The sequence below is a fragment of the Miniopterus natalensis genome, chromosome 14 (assembly GCF_054644295.1).
Source record: "Miniopterus natalensis isolate mMinNat1 chromosome 14, mMinNat1.hap1, whole genome shotgun sequence".
Taxonomy (NCBI): domain Eukaryota; kingdom Metazoa; phylum Chordata; class Mammalia; order Chiroptera; family Miniopteridae; genus Miniopterus; species Miniopterus natalensis.
This window is the reverse complement of record NC_142094.1, coordinates 31,664,090-31,690,773: the sequence shown is the minus strand read 5'-3', so window position 1 is coordinate 31,690,773 and position 26,684 is coordinate 31,664,090. Positions and strand designations below refer to the sequence as shown.

The 26,684-nt window shown below is 34.1% G+C and overlaps 1 protein-coding gene across 1 annotated transcript in view; it reads right to left on the bottom strand.

Moving 5' to 3' along the window:
* PCDH15 (protocadherin related 15) overlaps positions 1-26,684 on the bottom strand; it is a 900,353-nt gene that overhangs the window by 795,866 nt on the left and 77,803 nt on the right. The window contains exon 2 of the mRNA XM_087824418.1: positions 3,097-3,207. The gene's annotated coding sequence lies outside the window, so the exon portion shown is untranslated. The remainder of the gene's footprint in view (positions 1-3,096; positions 3,208-26,684) is intronic.

The following is a 26,684-nucleotide window of genomic DNA, read 5'->3' as shown; positions in this document are numbered from 1 at the left end:
AAAAAGAAAACTTTCCTATCTTCTTGCCAAAGAACTAGATTCTATACCTTAAAGAGAAATAGTTATTTCAATCTCTATGCTAATTCAATCTACAAACACATAGGATGTAACTATGGGTGCTCTGTATTTCAGTCTTTAACAGAATTTGAACTGAGTAAATGGAACTGAGAGGGCCAATTTTTCACAAATGCAATCTATTTCTAATTCTTACCCAAATCAATTCTCAGAAAGATGATTTTTAAAAATTATCTTAACACCCATATATATGAGAAAGGTATTTTGGCATGTGAAGAATGAATATGGCTTCTATTCTGGTAAGATTTTTAAAAAGATGAAAATCAGCATCATCCTTACAGGAAATAATTTCTAATCTTCTCTGTTCTATTTGAAGAACAGTCACAAATCATTTTAAAGTCATTGCTCCCAGTGGAGAATTCTCACACTGTCTTAGGCTTTTCACTTTATAAGATTTGAAAAATCAATGAGATCATTTCAATCAGAATAAAACTGTGAGGACCTTAAATTTGGGAAAGAGCAAATAACTCCATAGTACATTGATATCTTCTATTTAGTAGCATTTGGCATGGTGGCTAATTTTTTTTTTAATTGCAGAGAAAGAGATGGGAGACTAGGGGTTATTTATAGAATATATATAAACAACCCCATATATGCTCAATCCTTTAATCTTAGGGCAATAGTAATTGTAGTAAACTGCTAAAAATACTGCTAAAAATGAGTGTCCACATCACACACTGAGAATGGCTCAATAGTGTGAAGGAAAGATCATTTATCACAGATGCAGACAGACACCTGTTATTCCTATGGCCTAGGGCAAGCTATTTGCTCTTTCTTAACTGCAATTTTGCCACCTAAAAGTTGGGGCTAAAAGCATTTATTATATAGGGTTCTTGTGAAGATTTTATGAAGTCACAGATTATGAGGGTCAAGCCTAAAGAGATTGCTTATATGGTAGGAGAACCCATGGGTCACAAGTCCAAATACCCAGATTCCAATCCTAGCTCAGGTACCCACTAGCTCTCTGACTTGTAAATATGATATAAATTCTCTGAACCTCATCAATTCTACTTGTGAAATACTGTTCTAACCTTCCTCATAGCTCTATTTTCAAATTAAGAATGATAAAAAATAAATTTATTAAAAAATAAAACTGTCTTAGTGATAATATTAATTATGGCAGAAAAGCAGTCTTTAAAGATCTCTTTGCCTTCCAAGAAGCCACCAGACTTTTTTTAGGGGGCTGGGCAGAGCAGGAGGGGAAAAAAATCACACCACACACTTACTTCTTAAAAACAATTTAATTTGGGGGTTTAGATAAATTATCTTCACTTGTATCAGCCTACTTCATATAAGAGAGATTAGTAGGAAGAATGCTTATACAATATTCATCATAAAATTATATATTCTGTGTTAAAAGTCATTTCTAATTTTCCTGAAAATACATTTCTTTATTATGAAAAATAATGTTAAGAAAGATAATCCTTAAATTTTTTCCATGATCAAAATTTCTTTGATTCTGTGAATCTGTGAGCATTTAGGTGCATTCCCTGTTGAGCCCCCTACTCTAGATAATCACACCATTCTAGCAATTCCCAGGATAAAAGTTCTTATGTCACCAGATTAGAGTTTCAGTTATGACACTAATGCTTAGCAATCTAACATAAAACAAATTACTCCGTGTCTATTGCCAAATATGTACTAAAGGGAATTATAATAGCAGCCTGGTAGAACTGTGAGGAGAAATGAGAGGAATAAATCACCCCGGTATAGTGAGTAGGGACTCAGTACAATGCAATAGAGAATGCATGTATATATGTGTAGGTATCATATGTGTCACATGGTACATGTAAATATATAATCATAAGTAATTTTATCCAAAGCAATATGCTCTTATTACATGACACTCGAAATTACAGATGTCACAAGTCCTTTGATGATCCTTCCACTGAGAACCAAGATGTATATGTGCCCTCACATTGAATCTCTTGGAATTCTATGCCACCATTTAAGAAATCCATTTTTTCTGAGATTCTCAGGCTGTGAGAGAGTCAGCCACAAGACCAGGTCATGTGGAGAGAGAGAGATGACCAATTCCCCTCTTAGTCCAGCCATCTCAGTCTCAGTCAAGACGGTGAACAAAGCTTTCTGATGACTCCAACCAGGCTGCCATCTAACTGTAACTACATGAGGAACCTCAAATGACAGCCACCGAGTCTAGCTCATCGGTCTCAAAAATTATAAAAGATAACATGTTGTTTTAAGCCATTACATTCTGTAGAAGTTTATTATGTAGAAATAAATAACCAGAAAGACAAAATTTTGATATTGCTCTCTAGATTAATAACTTCATGGCTGCTTAGAACACCTGCTCTTTCTGTCTCTCTGTCTCTCTCTCTGTGTCTGCTTCCCCACACACACACACACAAATGCACACACACCTATATACTTATCTAAATGTAGACACACATATAAAAATAGTATTGTTTTCAGACTGCCCAGTAAAATATGGATCTATAGTAAAAAGTGGATTGCAAAATAAAGGATACTAATAATGACAGCAAATGGAAATTTTCAAATTTTCCCAGCAATCATGAATCCAAAAGGAAAATTAAAATAGTATTTATTTCTCATTATTTAAATGGAAAAAACAACTAACTACTTAAAGTATTTAACGTACTTATAGAAACAAAGGAAAATTCTGTTTTAATGGTGAATTTTATCCAGGACACTAAATATAAAAAAGAGTTTCTCACATTAATGACTACTCACAATTAGCTTTTACATCAAATTCATAAAAGAGAATAATATAATATCAAGTGTAAATTTATTAATACAAATTAAAATAGAAAACAGATATATTTTCAAGCCATTTAAAAAAGGGGCAATTGCCTTAATATTACAAGGGTTCGTATATTAATTAGAAAATTTGAAACTGACATGTACAGTTTACAAAAAAATGAAATGGCTTTAAATCTATGAAAATATTTTCAGTTTTGCTAGTTATTAAGGAATGCAAATTAAAATAAAAGCAATACACCATTTTCAAATCTCTGGCAAAGAATAAATTTGATGACTCACCACGTGGTGGAAGAAGCAGAGGTACAGTCCCTTTCATATCACTGTTGATGTGAGTTTTCCCATGGCTCACTGATGGCAATTCTGCAACAGCTCCATCTCTAGGGCTCCGTCCTACATAAATATTTGCACAAATTTGTAAATATCTCTATAGAGATGGTCATTAAGTCATTGTAATTAATAAAATGTTTAGCCTAAAAGTATATAGATTAAGAATGATTGGTAAAATAAATAATGACATATCTAAGCATTGAAACTCTATGCAGTTTAATAAGATACAAGTATATATTCAAATATGGAGAGAACTCTAATATTTATTCTTAGGTTCATAAATCAAAGTACAAATCAGTATGCTTTTTATATTCTCATATGCATAGAGAGGAGAATGTATGTGTGTGCATACACAAGTGCCCGAAATATTTTTTGGAAAGATTCATAAGAAACTATGAGTAGTAATATATGTGGGAAATACAACAGGAAAATAATAATAGGAAACAGATTCATTTTCATATAACTATTTTTTACTATTTTTTAAACACACGCCATTATTTTCTCACTAAAATTAGTGAAGTGGTAGAAGATAAAATGATTTCCCAATGGCTTCCAAATGACTTGCAAAAAAATAACTAATGTGACCCCAAAGTATAGTATTTGTTGTTGTTGAAGGTTATGGGGTTTACAACAGGGGATTTATTTCATATTCCAGAGAATCCTAGAATTCCCATTACCTGGTGCCACTGTGTAGGCTGATAAGAGGCACTGAGGTCAAAATTATGCTAGATATCCCTCACTCTCGCCAGCTTCACTCAAACCAGTCCACTTTTATCTATTTTATACACTGAGGCTATATAACATGCTTGAGTGGAAAATGTCACTTTTAGAAAAATTTGAAAATTCCAGACATATAGGAATACATTAATAACATCCCTAAGCTGTCAACTGGGATATATGAGACAGTTGGGTAATTATGTTTTAACCTACATCATCCCATAGTAGTCAAAGGACTTTTTATGGTGTGCAGCAGTTGTATATGTTTATGGTTAAGCCCCCTTCACCTCTCTTGTTTGAATATATTTTCACTATGGGCAATATCTAGAAAAGGCATTATCGATCTATAAGCCCAATTTCCAAACAAACAAAAAACCCCAAAAGTTTCCTATTCAATTCTGTAAGGTTTTCTGGGTTTTATATAACATTCTGGAGTAATTTCACATAAGCCTTAACAACTTTGTCACACTTATTGAGGAGTCATTTATTGAAATCTATAACTTACGAAACACAACTTGATATTTTCATTAATCAGGGCAGGTTTCAGATTTCAAGTTTTGGCTTAGTTTCTAATGTCTATTCTTGGATCATTAAATTCCTTTTCTAACTGCAACTAAACATGTCTTCTACCTCATTTCACTTCTGGCTACTATTTAAAATGCATTTGGCTCCAATATTTTATTGCAAAATGAACAATTTGTTTGCTTATATGTGTCAGAGATTATGCCTGCTTCCACTTCAATATCAGAAAAAAATGTGCCCGTGCATTAGAGAGCTGTCACTGACACTTGTGACTTCCTATCTTATGTAACTGGGGCAGGAGCATTTTCTTCTGGTGCTCTGATGGATACAAATGATTATAACTTGTGTAAATTGTGGTTCCTCCCCTGTATGTTTAACCTCTTTTTAGCCATGTTTGTCTACTGGATTCTCCACTGGATTCTACCCAGTTCTCTAATAACTCCTAGAATCTGACCCTTTTTTCATTTGATTTTCATTTCTGGACTTCATTTTCTTCAACATTACTCTCTTTGACCCCCTTCCATTTGCCACTCCTCAATGACTATTCTTGGACTTTCCAATCTCTTGGCTAACTCATGGTTTTATTTGTTCTATGCTCCATTGAGATCCTTCTGTCTACCTGGAGGGAAGTATTTCATAGGATTTTCAAACAAAATTAAAGAGGTTTTAAGGTTCTGTTTACAAGGAGAAATAGTTTAAATCCTGAAAGCTATTCAATAGGTACAATCACAGAGACTATTAGAAACTGACTAGATATTAATGGGGAACTTAACCTTGTTCACCAAGGACCCATACCCTCATAAATCACACTTTTACTAAAAAATTGGAATAAAAAATGGGAGGATAGCTTCTCCACCATAAATTACAGTACGCCAGAGTTTTACAGTTACACAACCTGTTCCAAGTCTAAACTTAACCAATATATTGGGTAGAGCATGACAAGTAGTTTGTGTGGGTATATTAAACTGCAATGCCTCCCCCATCATCTGGAACATAGCTACTGATCACGCAAGCTATCATGCTTTGAGGAGTTTCAGAGGGGTGGGGTGGGGGTCAGAGATAGTAAGTGACCTAATCAGTTACGTCTCTGAACACTAATTCTAGGAGATCACTCCATGTATTATGAAAACATGCAACTGAAAATGATTGCGTTCCTTTCTTATAATTGTGTTAATATAATTGCATATGCACATCCCAACGCTATAGTGAAGAAAGGTATGAAGGAGAAATGGACTCCGGATGATGACTCAGTCTTCTTCAGAGTCAAAGCTGGCATCTCAGTTCCCTGAGGAAAGCTTTAGAGAGAGTGCACGGGCGAGGAGACACCAAGACATGCCAGCGTGCTGTCGGAGGGGAAGGGAGGGGAAGTGAAGAGCTGCCAACTGAAATGGAAAGATAGAGGGGATGCAGAATATATTCTAGCAAACCAACTGAGCTCCTACAACTTTAGACAAGCCAGGAAACTTACTACTATTTTTTTTTCCATTTCAAAAGATAACTCATCCTCAGAATATGACATTTTTGCTCAATTCTAAGCCATCACTGTTATAGTCAATTTTACAATCTAATCTTTGCAGTTGCTAATTTGCAACAATGTCGCTCCTCTAAGGCATAAAATTCAAAGTTCATAAAATCAAATCAAAATGGAATGATAAGAAAGAGAGTCATAAGAAAAGTTAAAAATAGGAAGGTGTGATATTCTTATAGAAAGTCTTCAAAATCTACACATATCTCATATTGAGCCAGATTTGCCCAGTGTTTCTGCAGTCCTAGAGTGACAGTTCTGGCATGCTGAAAATCTGCCTTATTTTTACTATCTTCCTGATGACTGGAATAAATTAAAGGGTTTGATCATAAATCTTCTAAACTTGCCAGAGTTGAATATTTTTTATATTTTCAAATGCACACTCTTTGATTTTTCTGTAGCTTGCATAATTTAGAACAGGGGACACTTAAAATAAGTAAGCAAGCCTGAAAATTTTTCATCTTAAAATGAGTGTACAAAATCCAGCCTCCTTATATGATTGAACACTGTTAAATAAAAACAGAAATGAATCTGTCCCAGCCCACAGTATGAAGGAAACTATCCCCTCCTGGTTTTTCATCACATTTCAAACTAAATTTAGGTTCTTTGTTCTGTTATATTGCAGAAAAACTGTATAAGACATCACAACATATAAAATATAATTGTAAAATCAGAGATATGGTTAAAGGTGATCTAAATTATATCAGAAGAATGAAAAATGCTTGCGACAACTAATCTCAAATGCTACATAAACTAGCATGGTGGTGCAATTTTACATAAAAATATATATTTTTGTATCATCTGAATTCATGAGATGAAGTATTTAAAATTATTTATTTATTTAAAAAATTAAACTCTAAGGAATATGTATAAATATCTTTGGTTGTTAGTTCAACTGATTTACTGCTTTCTGGATTCCTGCTTTCCTCCTCAGGTGAACTATGTCTGTTGCAACATCAATAGAATTAAAGACAGTGTTGAGGTCTCTCCCTATAACTCATTCCAATGCATTTGCCTGATTAATTTTGTACAGGAGAGATATGATATTAGCTTAGGTTATTCTAGGGAAATAAAACAAAGGGCCACTTGCTGTTGGAAGTGTATTATCTACATAAATTAAATTTGATGCCAGTTTGTCAATATACAGCTAGATGGATTTTATCACAGCTTGAAGTTTTGATGTAATAATGTAACCTAAAGTAAGCTTCAAGATTTTCATCAGTGTGGTATCAGGCAGGCTGTCATCCCTCAGCGTTGTTAAAACAGAGGTCTAATCAAAGATGTAGGACTGCCCAAAAAAGATTCATGTCAGAAATCTTAGAATTACATAGGCATATAAAAAACAAACGACAACTTGGTTTCAAATGTGAGCTGCCATCCAATATCACAAGGGCATATACTCAGATTTGCAGATTCAGATTTCTAATGAAGATGCTTCTTACTTGGGCAGCTCTGCACCCAGGGCGAGAATCAACAAGGATTTTTTTGTCTACTGACGGTAAGTCAAAGTGGAGTATAGCAATAACCTCCCCAGAGGCTACAAAAGACTTTGTGTAAGACCACTTCTGACCAGTAGCCCATGGAACTTTGCCTAATAAAGTATTAGAAAGAGACTGGAGTACATCAGAATTCCAATGGAAAGAAAAATTACTTTACTATAAATAATTGAATCTACACAGAGAGACATTCTGTTTCTGACAATATATCACAGTGTGGGTATCCTTAGAACTGAAATGTCCTAGTATTGGAAGTTTTAGGTTCAGCCAATTTAAGAATATTTTATACTTTGAAACAATTATTTTCAAAATGAGGCTGATATATGTATATATAAATTACTCAACAATGATTATGAGAGAACAAGGCTCATTCCTGAAAATGCTAAAGTGTATAAATTATCAAAGATCAGTTTCTGATATATCTGCTTGGTTGTCATTCACATTATTCTTAAGTTTGAGGAAAATTGAAACTCACCCAAAATAAAATTTTGTAAACAAAATGAGCAGCCTATATACTTCCAAGTTGTTCCACATTGAGAATTGTCATTATTTTCATCATTTTAGTTAATAATTCTGCAATTGTTACATTTGGGTATAATTGGACATTTTAAAAAATAATTTCATCTCTTGACATGGTAATTTCAAACATCAATGTTACCACCATAACTAGCTAGCTAATATTAATAATAGGAAAAGAGCAAAGAGAAGGCCAGACATTATGAGCATGGTCATCTGAGCAGCTTTACCAGGAAACTCATAGTTAATTATTTAGTCAATAGATGGACACTTCTGTGAAACATTTTACGTGTAAGTGCAATCTATTCCTTTATTATCATTTATCATGCTGTGTGTTTTTTAAGAAAGTAAATAAACAGAACAATTTTATTTATTTATTTTAATATATCTGTATTGATTTCAGAGAGAGGAACGGAGAGGGAGAGAGAGAGAGAGAGAGATAGAAACATCAATGATGAGTCATTGATCAGCTGCCTCCTGCATGCCCCCTACTGGGGATCAAACCTACAAGCAGTCATGTTCCCTGACTGGGAATTAAACCAAGATCTCCTGGATACTAGGTCGACGCTCAACTGCTAAGCCACGCCCGACCAGGCTATTTATTCCTTTTATTTATATCTGTGTGTTTCATTTTTTGACAGACTGTTCCCTATACTGTCGGTAATGACTAAAAGTATTGATGAAAAGAATGGATTTTATTTCCATTTTTAACGCTGGCAATGGTAAAATGAACATTTTTCAATTTGTTGACATATAATGTAGGAAGTCTATATGCTGGAATAAATATGTTATGAAATAGTCTTCTAATTTGCAACTATACCCTAATTATCTCCTTTTAATTACTTTGGATGTTTAGAATTTTATATGTTTTAAACCTATTCTGCTACCAAGGAAACAAGACATCCTTAAAGATTTCAGTTTTGTGTTGTAACACTTGAAAAATGAGTGACTAGCGCTCAGCATGGAAACTCTATAGTCTGCTGGATGAACCCAAGAGAAAAATAAAATAAACAGAATTGAGAAAGATTTAAAGTATTCAATTTTATCACTTCTCTAGAGGAGGGCCCCTGTCAATGCTGGGTTAGGTCGACAAACAAGTGCTTTGGCGCTTTCTGAACAGTTACATATGATATATGCACTATGAAAAGCGCTAGGTTCTGTGTGGATGAGGTATTTGTTACATTATGTTATTCAGAGTAAGGTTTTTCTTGAAAATTCTCTCTTCCTTTCTCCTTTGCCCTTCTCTCTCAACCTGTGTAAAACAATAAAATATAATGATTCTAAGCAAATAAATTAATAATTTTCTAAGTATCACTCACCAGTTCAAACATACAGACCCATTCATACCAGGACCCAGTTTTATTTCCTTTCACTGTCCCACTGGCCATCAGGCATACTATCTGCTTGGCTCATTGAATCACTGTCTGCCTCATCACACTGAAATGTAGCTGCAATTAGTGTGTGTGTGTTTTTTTAATATTTATGTCTTTATATGGCAGTATCATAATAGGTACTCAATAAATATATGTTCAATGAATAAAAGAATAGATAAATTAATCAGCTAAACACAATGTTACTGGATGAAAAAGATGGAAAAAACATTCAGGCTCTCTCTCTCTCTCTTTTTCTCTCTACTATTATATCCAAACGACTTAGTGAACAAATTATCTACATGGCACAATTATTCATCTTGCCAAAAACAGCAGGTTGCTATGATAAAACAGTTTTAAGTTGTAATGCCTATGAAAAGGAATTACATTTTAAAAATTTCTAGATAGTTTTAGAAATATCTGGTTTCTTCAATAATACTGTTATATATATAACTGAAAAAAGATAAAAGATAAAGCCAATGTTGTGTATATTTTATTAATGGATTTTTATCTTTACTACTGTTAAATTCTTAGAATTTTCACAGCAAATACAAAATATGGAACAGATTTGAAATGATCTCAAACCTAATACACATACACAGTTCTTTTAGTATTAGAAAAACAGTTCTCTACTGAAAATATAAACAACTCAGCACAAAATTTTTAAATCAAAAACAGTTATGTATTTTTCATCCAGTAAATTAAAATATTTTATTTTATAATTAACAGACAATATATTTATCTTTCTTAAAATCAAAAAGTTAAAATTATGTAACTAATAAACACTAAGTAGTCTCTGCATGATGAATTTTACTTCAAGTCCTAGAAGGTGTAAGAATCAGAGAGACAGGAACTTTTGAACCCACCTACTATAATAAATCTTAGTCTACTCACTTCATAACACATACTCGATTTAGTGGGATAGAGGAAGCAGAGGGAGGGTGCCTGAAGAAGATCTATGGCAGGAGGCCTCTTATGCTATTCAGGACAAAGCAAAACCACACAATGGAATCTCCAATGAAGGTTCGATTCCGGGTCAGGGCACACGCCTGGGTTGTGGGCTCCATCCCCAGTAGAGGGCGTGTAGGAGGCGGCCGATCAGTGATTCTCTCATCATTGATGTTTCAACTCTCTCTCTCTCCCTCTCCCTTTCTCTCTGTGAAAAGATATATTTAAAAAAAGAAGATGAAATGTATTTTAATAAGCAATGCCTTTCTAATTATTTAAAGTGTATGTATACATTTTGGGGGGTCACCCTATATGTGTTTACTTAGCATTCACTTACGAGATTAAATTTTTTCTGTGAATTTCTGCTACAAAATTCACAGCCATGGGGGAAGAATTTGGACCTGGACATGATAAAGAAAAAAGTGACAGAGCATATGGTGTCATGATCTGTCCACAGTACATCAGTGTATCTGTAAGCCAAAGGCCTGTGCTCTGACAAGCACCTTCAGTGGACTGTTATGTAGCAGAGAGATGGGGACTGCTGAGGGAACTCACCACATCCTTAGTATATTTTTTGTCTTCCTGTCATTTGATAGACTTAAGTTGTAGTGAATATCCATGAGGTTTCACAAATCTGCCTGATTTTGCTAATGCGTTAAAATGATAATCCTGTTTTAGAAAAAGTAAAGTAGACCAAAGATAAGGTTGATATTACTATCAGTATCCAAGCACTCAGATGATAGACACTAAACATTTACGCAAAACAGTTTACTGTTCATCTATTAATCTTCCTTGGTATGAAATTTCTGCTACTATGTAAGAATTCCAGAAATGAGAGGAATTAGGAGCTATAGTTCTCATTAAAATACTTTTAGTTTTAAACCACGGAATACTGGCATATTTACAGAATGGAAGCAACCCTGAAAAATAATTGAGTCTATTAGAGGTTGTAAGAAAAAGCCAGGACTCCACTGTCCATTGAACATGCTAATTGAATCCGACCTTGCAAAAAGAGGAAGCAAAAATGTTTCCTCTAATTGCCAAGGTCTCTGGCTGGGTACATATTTCTATTTATCACTTCACACTTGGGTGACCCATGTTGTTTCATACAGATCCTCTTTGTGAGGGAAAGATTCTTAATTTGCAAAAGCCCACTGCTTTTTTTTAAATTGATGCCTCATGGAGTGCTTTGGCATGAACACTTGGGGAAGAAAGCCCTAATTTATTTCAAGGGGATTTTAAAATTTTCTAGGTTACAGATAACCTCACTGAAGAAGTTTCAGAGCCAATGAGAACTACTCAATACTTTCACAGATTAAACACCAGACGAAGAAGCACATTGCTTTTATGTTGATAATAGTCACTTTCTATCAGTTGTCTCTGGTAACAGAATTTTAAATGATTGAAGTCCCACTCTAAAGAATTAAAGTTGGAGGATGGTCATGTCATACCAGAAGTCATGCAGGCTACAAACAAAGCAACTGCTAAGTTATGGACAAAGGCAAAGTGTGATGCAATTTATTTTTTGTTAGAGCAGTAACAATATTCCCATGTATTATTAGACTTACAGAGATTTAGAAGACTAGTAATTTACATATTTATATTCAGGAAGCCATGCTTGTATACCTAGCTATGTAAGCAAAGTTACTATATATCATGTAACTTAAATGTAACATATAACATAGATAGAAGCAAATAATATCAAGTTTATCCAGTCATACAAAAATCAGTGATAAGCTACAACTCCTTTCCAGCTAATCAGCTTGATGTTGGCCTTTAGAAAGTTGTACATAACTGAACCACAAAGTGGTATGTTCAGAACTTGAATTTGTTATACATGAAGAATAACAAAGTAAGAAACTGTATTTGGCACTATTTTGGTACCCAGGACCTAAAATATAAGTCAAAAGTATAGAAAAATGACATTTTGGATGTACTCAGCAAATTCTGTGTGTGAATACATAGGTTCCTATAAATTCATATCTCAATCATGCATAACCACATAACTACACACACAAATACACATTCTGATATATATGTGTGTATGTAATATTTCATGAAATATACTTATAATTGTAAATAGCATATAATTAAATATAGTATGTAGTCTTCTATAATAATATGGTGAAGGAACAATTACCTTGAAAAGACTCTGCTTTGGATTTGTCCACATTGTTTATATGCATCGTCTTTTAAGCCTCTGCCTTTTCTAACTTATAACACATATCTAGCATCCTATACTTAAAGTGGCAGTTTCTTTAGTATCATTTTCTGTGATTATTCAAATATCACCAAAATATAGTGACTTTGGGGATTAACATGCAACAGATTAGAAACAGTATGTGTTTTTTTAATGGAACTTATATTTTTATACAAATACACACATCGAAGCAAGGGTACTACTTCAGAATGTAGGAATTTTAAGTAGGTAAGGCATTTTATTCATTTGATATTTATTGTGCACCTGCTATATAAGCCAAGAACTATTGTACTCTATTGGGATATACTGGTGGAAAAATAGACACAAACAATCCTGCCTTTCTGGAACTTATGATCTAGCATTGGGACCTAGACAATATAAATAGATATCATAAGTGAAGTATTTATTAGATTGATATCATATAAGCTTGTAAGTGTTACTAAAAAACATATCCAGGTAAGTGGAATTAAAAGTAGGAGTACAAAAAGAAGGAAGAAGTGATTTTAAGTAGGGAGCTCAGGGTCAGCTTCCATGAGAAAGGGACGTGGCGGTGTTGAATCGACCCTGGTTGGCAATTCTTTCACTTGCACTGCTTCTAGGAGGGAGTATACAGAAAGCTTTCTCTTTAGCTTGACCAGTAGGATATGATAAAAACAGCATTCTCAAGAACCAGGGTTAACCATACAGCCACACTCCATGTGGGGATAAAAGTAAAGTAAAAGCAAATAGCAAACACCAAAAAAGAGATGCTCTTCCACACTACCAATCAGAAAAATAGAAATTAAAAGTGGCAGGATGTTATCTCTAAAAACATAGAGTTTTAAAAATTAGAAATTTTTAAAGGAGGATATTGGAAACTGTGGCCCTCAAACACTACTGATTTGAGAATACACAATTATAATCATTCTGGTGAGTAATTTACAGGACCTGCCGAAACTAAGTTTTGTATAACCTATGGCCCATCAAACATAATTCTACATCTATGTCAGTTTCTTACAAAAATCGCACATACTCTTACCATACAACCCAGCAATCATGCTCCTTGGCATTTACCCAAAGGCTGGGTCCACACAAAAACCCAAACACAGATGTTTAGAGCTGCTTTATACATAGTTGCCAAAACTTGGAAGCACCAAAGTGTCCTCACTAAGGGAATGGATAAGTAAGCTGTGGTATACCCAGAAAATGGGGTATTTGTGAGTGCTAAAAAGGAATGTGCTATCAAGCCATGAGAAGACATGGAGGAAATTTAAATGCATGGTACTAAATGAAAGAAGCCACTCTGAAAAGACTACATAATATATGTTTCCAACTATATAGCATTCTTAAAAGGCAAAATATGAAGACAGTAAAAATATCAGTGGTTGCCAGAGGTTGGGGGTAGAGTGAAATAATTAGGCAAAGCACAGAGTTTTGTTTTGTTTTTAAAGGCAGTGAATATACAACCAAGAGTGAACCATAATATAAATAAGGACTCTGGGTGATAATAGTATTTCCATGTAGGTACATCAATTGTAAAAAAATAAAAATAAAAATGTACTAATCTGGTGGGGAATGTTGATAAATGAAGGAGGCTTTGCGTGTGTGGAGGCAGGGGACATCCTGGGTATCTCCCTGCTGCCTTCCTCTCAGTTTTGCTGTACACCTAAAACTGCTCTAAAATATAGTCTTTAAAAAAGCCTGGGCCTGGCCGGCAGCTCAGTGGTTGAGAGTCCACCTATGACCCAGGAGGTCATGGTTCCATTCCCAGGCGGGGCACATGCTTGGGTTGTGGGCTCAATGCCCAGTAGGGGATCAATGGTTCTCTCATCATTGATATTTCTATCTCTCTCTCCCTCTCCCGTCCTCTCTCTGAAATCAATAAAAACACATATTAAAATAAATGAATAAAAATTTTAAGAAAATTCTTCATATATGATTCAGAGAATGTCTTGCTCAGGTATAAAGGATGTATCTTCTAATTTAAATAGCATGGACTTGCTAATATTAAACTATACTTGACTTAAAAATGGTGCCTTACAGCATACTCACCACTCTGCAGTTTTGAGAGTGGGAAGCAGAGTAAAAGGCAAAGATCTCTAAGGGATGGTTCAGAAAAATGTGAGATAATAATACTGTTTAGTGGTTTGAAACATCAGAGTAGATATACATTCAGCACCACAGGTAGAACTTTAAAACAGCATTGCTTTCTATAAAACAATAGCAGTTACATAAATTAAAATCACAGCTCTGTGTATTTATCAAAGATATGTAAATGTATGACTATCCAGGGACATATATTAACACTGTGAAGTGTTAATTTGCCTGTGAGGAGTGAAGAAAATGGGCCTTGAGATTGGGAATCAAGGAAGAAAACATTAAAAATGCATGCTGAGTGAAAAGGGGAGATTTGTGGGCACAGGCCAGTCATGATCGTGTGCCAGGAAATGAAGCCCATCATTAACTCAGATCTCAGTATCTGTGGTTAAAACACAAATAAAAATGCTATCTCTCATCTATTAGGGCTATTGTGAAGATTAATTTAGAAAATGTGTTTAAAGAGCTTAGCACAGTTTGATATTAAGTAATAATTACTATGCTGTTATAATTATTACCTTTATTAATGTATTATAGCTGGTGTGCTTTTTTTAAGTCTTTAATGAGCATGTCCATCAAGACTGTTTGTCTATTATCCTAAGTCCCTCTAAAATTATCACATAAAATGATTAATATAAAGCTGTGATTTGGTCTTAGAAACATAACATAGAGTTTCTTTATTTTAATGTAATACTTGTTGGCTTTTCTAGGACGGAGAGCTAAGCAAGTCGGAATAGATTCACTTTTTGAATGAAACAAGAAGAGTGAATCTTCATCAGTGTTTTTTAAAAAAGACTTGGAAATGGGAAGCTAGGCGATCTAGCGCATTGTGCTATCTCACTGGATTTCACTCTGGGGTTCTTGAGACCAGGAAACAAGATGAGGAATTAACAGCTTTGTAAGATCCATCGATAATCAAAGCTGATTTGCTGCAGGTGGATTTTCAGAAAAGCAAAACCTGCAGTCTTACTCCGGTCAGTCAAAAATAATGTGATGAGAATTCTCTCTGAGGGGATCCATGCTGGAAGAAATCCCAGAAAACACAATGTAACATTTCCCAGGGCAGAAAGCTTGGTTCCTTGTGCCAAAGAATGGCTGCATCCACTTAGCTCTGCTTTGGCAGCAGCCGTGCCAGCTTGGCTCTGGGGAGGCTGTCTGCTGGGGACTCAGGAAGCCACTGCCGCTCCGTAATTCACTCCTCCCAAAGGTCAGGCGAGGAAGCAGCAACAGGGACGTCCTCTGCCACCCTAGCTCATTCCCCCATCAGCAAGCCTGTGTGCTTCTTCTAGGGCTATGGCTAGATAGGAAGAGATTATTGCCCTTGGCCCATAGGCCCTTCCAGTAGACATCTCCCCAGCGCTCGGTGATTGCTTTGGATGTACCTGACACCTCTGCTGGATAGAACACCAAGCACACAACAGGGTAAAGCTGTACATTTTATTTAAAAAATAATAAAATTAGCAGTGAAGAACGCGACGTTAAAAATGTAGAAAATAATATTAAAGAAATAAAGAAGAAAAACAAGACATATATCTTTGTGTGTGGCAGTTCTAGGTGATTAAATATGCAGAATTTGAATTCAGAGACGCAAAATGAAATCTTGCCTTCACTGTTTACTTTCTAGTTAACGTAAAGCCTCTACATGTTACTCAGCTGCAAAATTGTGTCAATGCTTCTAGATTAAACAAAAGTAAATGACATTTATATAGACTAATGATCATAGTACTTGGTACATGACAGAGAAATAATAAACATTATATGCATTAAAATTATTAGGTAAAATTAACAAATAGTATTACTAATTATATATAATACGCTGTTTTGTGAACTGATAAGTAATAACAACGACTGCTCCCATTACTACTTCTTGGTTATTATAATTAGGCTGCAGTTTGTCCCAGGCATAGTTAACAATTCTGCCCCCACAATACTATCTGGCCTTTTAGCCTGTTATCAGTCAAGGAGTATCTTCCAGTGGCTATAAAAATTCATTAAGATGACATTAATATGCAACTTATTCTCAATTCCATGACCCCCTTTGATCAGTTTTCCCTCAGAGAAGCATGAAATAATAAAACAAACATGGGCTTAATGAAGTTCTTTGGTCTAAGCTCTCTTATTTTACAAGTCTCATCCCAATTCAAGTAATTATTAAATTACATTCATCTACTTCCCTCACTGAATGTAATTTATATATTACTCTAAGAGATCTGAGATGCAGTTGGTAACTTGGCATAACATGTTTTGTAGATATGTATCTAATAAATATTGATATTTATTTTCATTTTCTCTTCATCTCTGTATTCAATATTTCTTTGACATTTCATACATTTTTTGTAGGTCTGGGCATGTTAATAGTCTTAAGATACTGTACCTAGAGTGACTGATAGATAAAAACATCTCTAGATATGTATGAGTAGTAGGGGGCGTGGCCAGATATTAGGAGGTGTGGGAAAGATATGAAAAGAGGAATGTCAAAAAGAAATACTTTTAGGGGAATCAAATATGTAAAGAATGGCTTTGGATATAAGGTAGAGAGATTGATACAATGGAAGAAAGATTAGAGCACAAAATCACATTTGAGAGAGTAGTACAAGAATCTAAAATATTATGTGATTGTTAAACTACTTAAATGTTTATAAAGATAAAAAATATAGATCCAGAGTAAGGTGAAATTTCACATTTTCACTATTATTTGGGGAAATTTTAACTTTATTTACTTTGGGAATAAATGCACAATATTTTCAGTATTAGCGTGATTGATTAATCTTGAAGTTTAATAAACATTGTTAAAATAGTTGGTTGAGCAGGAAAAAAAAACTCTTACAGAAATAAAGCTTGTACTCATTTCACTGTTAAACTTAGTGCACTAATAGGAAAAGAAAATGATGTGTGTGTTCGTGTGCACTCCAAAGTCTCTGTGGGTTTGGCTATATGAGTGTAATCCTCTACATCCTACCAATCCTACACAGTGGCGGATGTGGTTGGTAGAGAGCTGGAGGCCATGTGAAGTAGAGACTGATAAGGGAAAAGAAAACCTACTGTACTGCAAACTCACTTAATTGTAGTTTAAAAAGGTGATGTATTACAGAACTGTACCCTTGAAACCTGTATAATTGTATTAACCAATGTAACCCCAATAAATTCAATTTTTTTATAAAAAGGTGAGTTCTAGTCCAGCTCTGCTATATGCCGGCTGTGTGATTTTTGGACAAGTCATTTTACAGCTGTAATCTGGGGAGAAATTTCTAAGATTCAGGTCACAGCCATTGCTGCTTTGATACTGAGAGTTATGATCAAATCAGGCCCAAGGCCAGGGAGACGGTCATTATCTTCACTTATTTCCCCACCCGATACTCGGCAGGGATGACGGAAGAGACCCAGAGTGACAAGAAAGCCAGTGTTCCTTCGGCAGCAAATGGAATTAATAAGCTATTCCTCTAAAACTGCTTGACTGGAGCTGATTTCAAAAGGAAATGTGAAGCACAACAACTTCAAAAAACTTTTTTATGTTTATACAGATCACCGAAGAAAGCCCAGGAATCATCTGACAATAATAAGGGGACCAAAGCCTTGCAGTTACACAGGTGAGGGCTGAAATACAAGGTGTCCTTTTCAATTATATTTATCTCCAGGTTGGACAGGCCTGGTGACACTTGTTATACATGTATTATTTCTAATCTTTACTTAAAACCTACAAAATTAGTCAAATTTTTATTTAAAACATGCACTCAGCACCTCTAAGCAATTTTTCTTCAAGGTCACACAGGCAGGAAAGGATAGATTCACAATTTGATTCTGTAAAATAGATAAGCCACACTTCCAAAAAGCAAGAACAAAACTTGAAGGTTGAAACTGATATATGTGCATCAATTTGGAAATGATTATTTTCTCGACTACTATGCTTTTTAATTTCAATGAAAAAAGTCCCATGAATTGTTTGTACAGTCAGACAGATACAGCAAATGTAATTGCCACTTTAATTCTTCACAGTGATGAATTCCCAAGGGAAAGACAGAATCAGCATCCCACACTTGCCACTTTCAAGTTATTTATTCTGAATGTCTTTATTATTTATTATTTGCTGTGGATTTATCTAGTATTGCACTGCAGTTGTATTTTACAAATTGCCTCTTGAAAATATAATAATTCTTGGAAGTAAAAATATATTTTTACAAACTTTTAGTAGAATAATGATTCTAAATTTTCATTATGGATATTACCCATGGGTCATCCTCTGCCCTGTTAAACTTTGCACATTTTTTTTCTGAGAGATCTGTCATAGCAAAAATATTAAAAAGATATTTGCTAAACTTTTTGTACAGTATTTAATTAATGTGATTACCCTTCTTGGTACAAAACTAATAGTTTCATAACATTTGAGAGGAAGAGGCACCTTGAACATAATAAAATAGTTACAGACATCCAGAGATCATTTAATTTTCTCTATCCCCAAGAATTAAGCCACCTGAAATTGGAGCTGAAACTTGCTTTAACAGTGATCCTCTCATCTAAACTAAGGGAGAGGGAGAGAAAGCAATTGTTAGTAGGGTTCACAGACTTCAGAATTGCAGTAGCAGATACAGAGACTACATTATCTCCTGAGAGTTTCCACTGCCAGAGTTAATTTTTAGATGTCTGTGTCTCCACAGAAGCAGCTTGAAAGGATTTGAACAACATAATTCCATAGAGTATCCCTTCTGCTCTGCTGTGGGGCACAAGTTTTAGAAGGGAAAGAAAAATCACTGTGGGAAGTTGACAGTACTAAGCTATTCAGTGTATTACTTTTAAGTTGAATTTTGCTCTGTGCCCATCGGTTGTACATACATAATACAATTACCTAACGTTTATTGAGCATTCATAGCTACGTTCATTTTAAAGATGAAGTAGCGGAGGACAAACAGGACCCAGTAACATGACCAGGTAATAGTGGACATCAGAGCTCAGATTCAAACCAGTGTGATACAAATTCTGATCATTCTGATTCAAAGACTAAGTAAGCCCTAAGCAAGATCAATACCGCCTCCTTATCTGTGTCTCTCTGTGCACTGTCCTCACCAGAATTCAGCATTTCTTCACTGGAATATTAGTTACTTACAAAACGTGTTTTTTCTTTCAATAACCACTTGCAGTTGCAAAATTGATTCTTTTCTGTTTGAAAGCAATTCCTGTTTCTGCATTAAAAAGACACTTCAGGCAAGTTACCTCACTACAGTTGCACAAGATGATTCCCAGAAACAACTTCCTTATATTTTCTGAGTGAATCAAAGCATCGAGATTAATAGTAATTGCCATGTGTATGCTGGCCATGCAGAGCCTCCAGGAGTCTCACAGCATTAGTTTTCTGTGAACAAAATGTATCCGCAGGCATTATACTTCACTTTTTGCAGAGAGGGTAAGCAAAAAATCCTAAAATATCTGTGTTGGTGCCAGAAAAACAATCTTCCACCCTAACTATCTTTAATTAAGACATATTTAACAATGAATCCATTTAAAAAAAAGAGCATCTGAACTATTGAGCCACATCACTGCTGACATTTAGCAGAAAGGAAAGAAAATTCTCTGTAGTGTGCAAGCCTTAATTAATTATAACCACTAATATGATGTAAACAAGATACCAATGAGTTAACCATCTTTCCAGAAGTCCCAGTGTTCAAAGAAATAGACACTTTTATTAGCTAACAATTTTAAATCTTTTATAGGTGGCAAATGACAGGTTATGTTTGTACATTTGTTTGTCTTCATTTCCAACATTTCAGCTATAATATTTTCTTTTATTCCAGAGAAGAAATCCTACAGGCTGACTACTACCTCATAAAGTATTAATTTATGCTAAAAGATTCCTTATTTTCTTTCTTTGATCATATAAACATGAGACTAAATCTTCTTCCAATTATTCCCTTCTTTTTTATTGATTTTTTTTTTTTTAGAAAGAGAAAGAGGAAGATAGAGAGAAAGAGAAAGAGAGAGACATTGATGTGAGAGAGAAGCATCCATCAGTTGCCTTCTGTACAAGTTCCGACAAGAAATCAAACACGAACCTGGATATGTGCCCTGGCCGGGAACTGAACTGTGACAGAGATGAGGATCCAACCAACTGAGCCACACCTGGCCAGGGCTCCATTCTATTTTGGGATTCACTGAAATTTTTCGGGTTTTACATATCAAATATTAGTATTTAAAACTAGAGAAGATAAAATAGCAAATTTTGGAACTATCATCCTCAAGCTCAAACTAAACTGCATTCTTCATATTTCCACTTTTCTAAGTATAGTAAACAAGGGTCACCAATTATATCTGATAAATATAGATAGTTAACTCTAATTTACAGGTTAGAGGAAGCCAGGGATGAGAGGATAGGGGGAAATCTAAAAAAAATCCCTATCAAAGTAAACTATATTAAATGCCAGGTAAAATTTTGAAGATGAAAATTGACCAAGATTTTCTGGTTATCTTATATACCCTCAAGAATTACACTGAGGCAAATAATAATGACTTATGGTCAGGACCTTGGTTTAACATCTCAATGGGAAGATTGAGTTATGCATTCATGAATGCCCTGCTAATGTTATAAGTTGACTAATAAAGGGCACTGGGGCACTATGAGATATTTCTTTAAATAATTTGTCTTAGCAATATTATAAAGATATATAATATATGATTTATGTATCATATATATAATTATATGTATATATAATATTTCTCATATCAATAGCAGGCCTCAAAATATTAAAGATCCAACATTCTACACTTGATAGAAGCCACACTATTAAAAAATTTTGATGATGACAAGATGTTCTTAGACTCCCCAAAGAGACAAATATAACATACAAATAAAAATAAACACTGAAAAGTAATTTTCAATAGTTTTCTATTATATAAGTAGTACAACAGATATCACGAAAGATTTTCCTTTTTTTACTTTAGTAACAACCTCCCTACCACCGCCAAAACAAAACAAGAAAATATCCAGATAGTCCTTGCTTTGCAACTTTAGCCACTACCATATTTAGCCTCAATTCAGAGGAATAAACTATTATAGCCATTGTAAGTAGGCCTGATACCTATCACATTAATGTGTAAGTATTAATCTCATTTAAATGTGAGTTGGTTGACATTTATTCAAGGTGACTGTGTAATCACATATAGGAGCCTTCTATTCTATCTGTAAACTGTGAAAGCACACAAAGGAGTAAATCAACAACAGTGAAGGGGAGAAAGTTACATTCAGAGCTTGGGTGTTATCAGCTGAACAGAAAATTCAACAAATTTGAGAAAGACAAAAACTGTACGGAGCAAGGTGCTGGATCAAATCTGCGGGAAAAGCTAAACTCAGAAGTTAACAGGAATGCCCAGAAAGGAAGGTATAAAATGCTTCAAAATAAGGGTCAATAAACGACTTTCCATGATTCAAATCCATTCCTCATGTTGAAAATTTTTGTTGCCTAACATCTAAAAGTAATTTTTAAAAATATTGAAAATGTGAAAAGAATATTTTAGACACTTAGAAATTATATGAAATTCAAATTCATTTTCCATTAGTCATTTTATTGAAACACAGCCACACCCAATTGTTTACATATTACCTATGGCCATGTTAACACCGCAGAGATAGAGAACATATGCCCCGGAAAGCTTAAAATATTTACTACACAAAAAGCATTTACTGATGCTGCTCTACAATAAACAAAACAAGGCATAATGAAAATAAAACAATTCTTTTAGTAGCAATATGAGATGATAAGGATAATAGAGAGTTGCCTTCAAAGTTTTGAGATATAAAATTATTCTTAAACTAGAATTCTATAATAAGATAAACCACTCAAATATTGGAGAGAATAAATATATTTTTAAACATACACAAACTCAGAAATTGTATCCTCTGTGATCCCTTCCTGAGACCCTTCTTGAGGACATATTCTAGCAAACCGAGGGAAAATGAGAAGACATCATAGTCTCCAAAGAGCAGATTCAACCCAGAATACCCATGATAAAACATTTAGAATTAGGTGGTACATCACTTTTTGATGCATACTATGATTTTTGTATTTTTAACAATAAAGAACTGCAATAAGAAAGTAAAGAAACAGTTAAAACCCACCAACTAATTCATAGTCCAAATAAAAAGAAAACTAAAATGTGGAAAAAATTATTAGCAAGGAATGCCCAGTATGGAAACAAAAATTCTTCAGACTTGGTCATAGAAAAATTCTCCTTTGAAGTGCTTAGAAGTCAGAACACTGAAATTATAAAAAAGTAAATATAACTATAGAACAGTATATGGCCAAGAAATAAAGGGTATATAATCATAAGAATAGTTATAATAATATGAATGCTTTTTATTACTGTTCAACTTTTACAGCCTTCCTATGAACAAAGCAAGAATGTCTTTTTTCTATTTTCAATGCAAAATGTTAACAATTTTGAAAATGTGAAAACAAAAGCATTGCTGATTGTAGGAAATTAAATTTAGAGAAGGGCAGGGGGCTTATACTCTAATTCTATATGGAGTAGAATCAAGGTACACATCAGCTTATGAGCAAAACAGAATCAAGATACTAGTTGAAAAAATGAAAAATAAAAAGAGACATAAGTAAATATAAAACAGGAATTGCAAACCCAAATACTTATATAAGTGAATGAAAGCAAGAGATGTGAGAAAATATGTACTGGGCTGTTAATATTGCAACCAGGCACTGACCTACAAAATATATATATTAAAGAAGTATGTATTATATAAATTTGTTATATATTATATATATTATAGAAATATATAAATATATTATAAATTATAGAAATATATCTATCATATATCATATATTATACATTATATATAATGTGGGCCACACATAGGCAAGTTGAGTCTAACTCTTTGATGCCATTTTATAACCTCATATTTCAGGTTACAAAATAAACAGAAGAAAAGGTAAAAACAATTTAAGACTGTAATAGTAAGTGAAGGAAGAGGAAGAGAAGAAGTATTTAAGACAAATAAATCTTCATCTTTCATGCTAGGGACTCAACAAGTTTTCTTTATTGTTGACTAATCAAGGAATGTTTTGAAATGTTGGAGGTAAACCTTATACAAACTCCAGTAAAAAATGACAATGTTTCCCTCTGTGGATAGGAAAGAGGTTAGGCAAGAAAATGCTGCTTTTCCTCATGAGTTCGTTTATAAATTCTGACTTTTAAAAATAGCAATAGCCATGTTTGACATTTGTCTTATAAGAATGAATTTTCTAAAGAAAATTACTACTGACAAAATAGCAAAATGATTTTTTACCATAGGATATGGCATAAAGGAAAGAAAAACAGGGCATTATATAAAGGTTTTGGTATAAATGCCATCATTAGAATAAAACAGACCTTCTCAAGGAAAAAAAATAAAACTCTAAAATTTAAAATTGCAATCAAAAAAAGCAATACAGTTAATGATACAGAATATACAGAATACAATGTGCATATTAACATAATATAGCTATTGAAAAACTGAGACCAAAAATCAGTTGTGCTGATAAACTCAAAGAGGCTTGACTTAGCTCACCTATTAAAAGAGAACTGTTTTCTTACTAGCATATAGAAGGAAATTCAATTTTACTTGTATAAAAGAGATGTGTTGTCCGCAATCAGAATGGTTGAAAATAAATGAACAGACAATGACATGTAAGACAAACACACACAAACGTAAATTGGAGTGGTGATGCGAACATCGGACAGGTTAGAATTCTCATCAAAGAATGAAGGGAAGCAAAGCAGGGCACCAAATACACAGCCATGAGCAACATTCTTAATAAACTAAAACAATGCTGCAGGATAGAGGAGATGCCAACAGAAATGTGCTAAGTATCATCAAATTTTATATGCCTCTAGCAGTGAGAAAAATTCATGTGGGTAAAATTACATGAGGATATAGAGGATCCCAGAAACATAACTAATGAGGAGGTGCTTTGGGATATTTTGCTGAACACCTAACTCAAGGTTTAGGAAAGAAACAGTAAAGTAAACCAGTAGAATGAGAAGTAAAGATATGAGCAGAAATAATATATTTTGATAGAAAACATAATAAAACTTGAAATAAATATGCTGTCTCTTTGAAAAAAAGTCTATGAAATTTAAAGAGGTGAAGTCAGAAGTACAACAAAAACAACAAGGGGAAATAAGGATTAATATACTGGAGAGGAAGAGAGAAGCCTAATTAAAATGACGACTTTTCTCAGAAAATATAATTCACCAAAACTGAATTCAGTACAGAGAGGAAGTTTAAATGCCAATTTTCTCGAAAAAGTAGAGGAACTTATCTAAGAACGATACCCTACCCACATTCAAAAAAGGCACAGCTTCCTATATTTTCACAGAGGGATTCCACTATAACTTCAAAAACCAGAAATGCACTTGAAAAAATATATTTCTACCCTCATATTAGCATGACAGCTAAAGTCAGGTCAAAGACAATGATTAAGTAAATTCATAATCTCTAGTATTTTTTATTACTTTTTGGGGATTATTCAATTCAATCTCAGAAGAAACAAAACACCTATAAGAATGGAGTAATGGATAGGAAGAGATAAAGATAATGTAATTTGCAGGTAATTTGATAAATGAAATAGAAAAGCAAATAAATCAAATAGAAAACTATTTTGAGAAATAAAATATTTCAGTATAGTGGCAAGCTAATAAGTTAATATACAAAAGTCAAAAGCTATCATATATAAAAACACAGATAATATAATAGAAGGAACAATCCAATTTATAACAGCAGCAGGAAAAATCACCGGGAAAAAATATTTTGATGTCAAACTTATAAAGATCTTTATAAAGAAAAATTACACTCCTAAATGATATAAACAGACTTCAACTAATGAGATGACATTAAACAGTTCTATAGAAGACAAGAAAACATCACAAGACCCTAGTTCTCCCTAAGGTAATTGTTTTTAATGAGTGTAACACCAATATCAACAAGATTATTTTATGCATGTGCTCATGTTTATGGTTATTGTTATTTTCATTATTTTCTGAAGTGAGGCAAATTGATTATAAAGTTTATGTTGAAAAAAAAAATCATAAGATGAAAAGAAAATTGTTTTTAAAAGGAGAAAACTGGAAAAATAAAGGTTAGCTTTCTCTTCCAGATAATATGTAAACCCCATTAATTAAAGTATTGTGATATTGGTTCATAAATATACTGTGGAATTGAATAGCGAGTCCTAAAATAAATCTTAAGTTCATAGAAAATTAGTAAATAAAAATCAGTCTTTTAAGAAGAGCTTTTTAAAAACTTGATAGCACTTTATAAAATAATTTTTATTTATTCTTTATATCATATAAAGAATAAACCCCATGCCCAGCAGGCATGGCTCAGACGTTGAGCATCGACCTATGATCCAGGAGATCACAGTTCAATTCCCGGTCAGGACACATGCCTGAGTTTCAGGCTCCATCCCCAGCGGGGGGCAGCCGATCAATGACTCTCTCATCATTGATGTTTCTATTTCTCTCACTGTCTCCCTTCCTCTTTCTCTGAAATCAATAAAAATATATATATTTTTAAAATGAATAAACCCCAGATGGATCCAAGATATAAATATAAAAACATAACTACAAGAAAATCATGGATGTATTTATTTGTGGTAAACGTGCTTTTATCATCTCTATCATCTGTGAACGTGAAAGCCTTTGTAACTATGACTCAAACATCAACTCTCGATCACTTTTAATTAATGCAGCCAAAACATATCCATTTATGTCTTTATAGATAATTATGCAAATGTGGCAAATGTTAATGATAGTTAAAACCAGTATATGTACATTGTGAATGTGCATTCTACTGTTCTTTCCACTTTTACATATTTTAAAATATCAAAAATTAAAAATTAGATGGTGTAGAAATGAAATGGTGCGTAGGTAGCAGCTGCCCCCGCCGCCTCCCGCAGCCACAGCACAATCACAACGAAACACAGAACCACCGTCGCTCAGAGCCTCCTGAGATCCGGCTGCACAGAAGCCCCACAGCCAGGGAGCTGAAGCAGCACCGAGACGGTAGGAGGGGCGGAGACGCGGGCAGATCGGGGCTGGATCCCAAAGATGCGGCCTCGGGCCCACACCCGGTGGCTTGGGTTAAATCCAGGAGGGAGTCTCGACGGTGGAGGTTTCCCGGAGGAGGGAGGGGT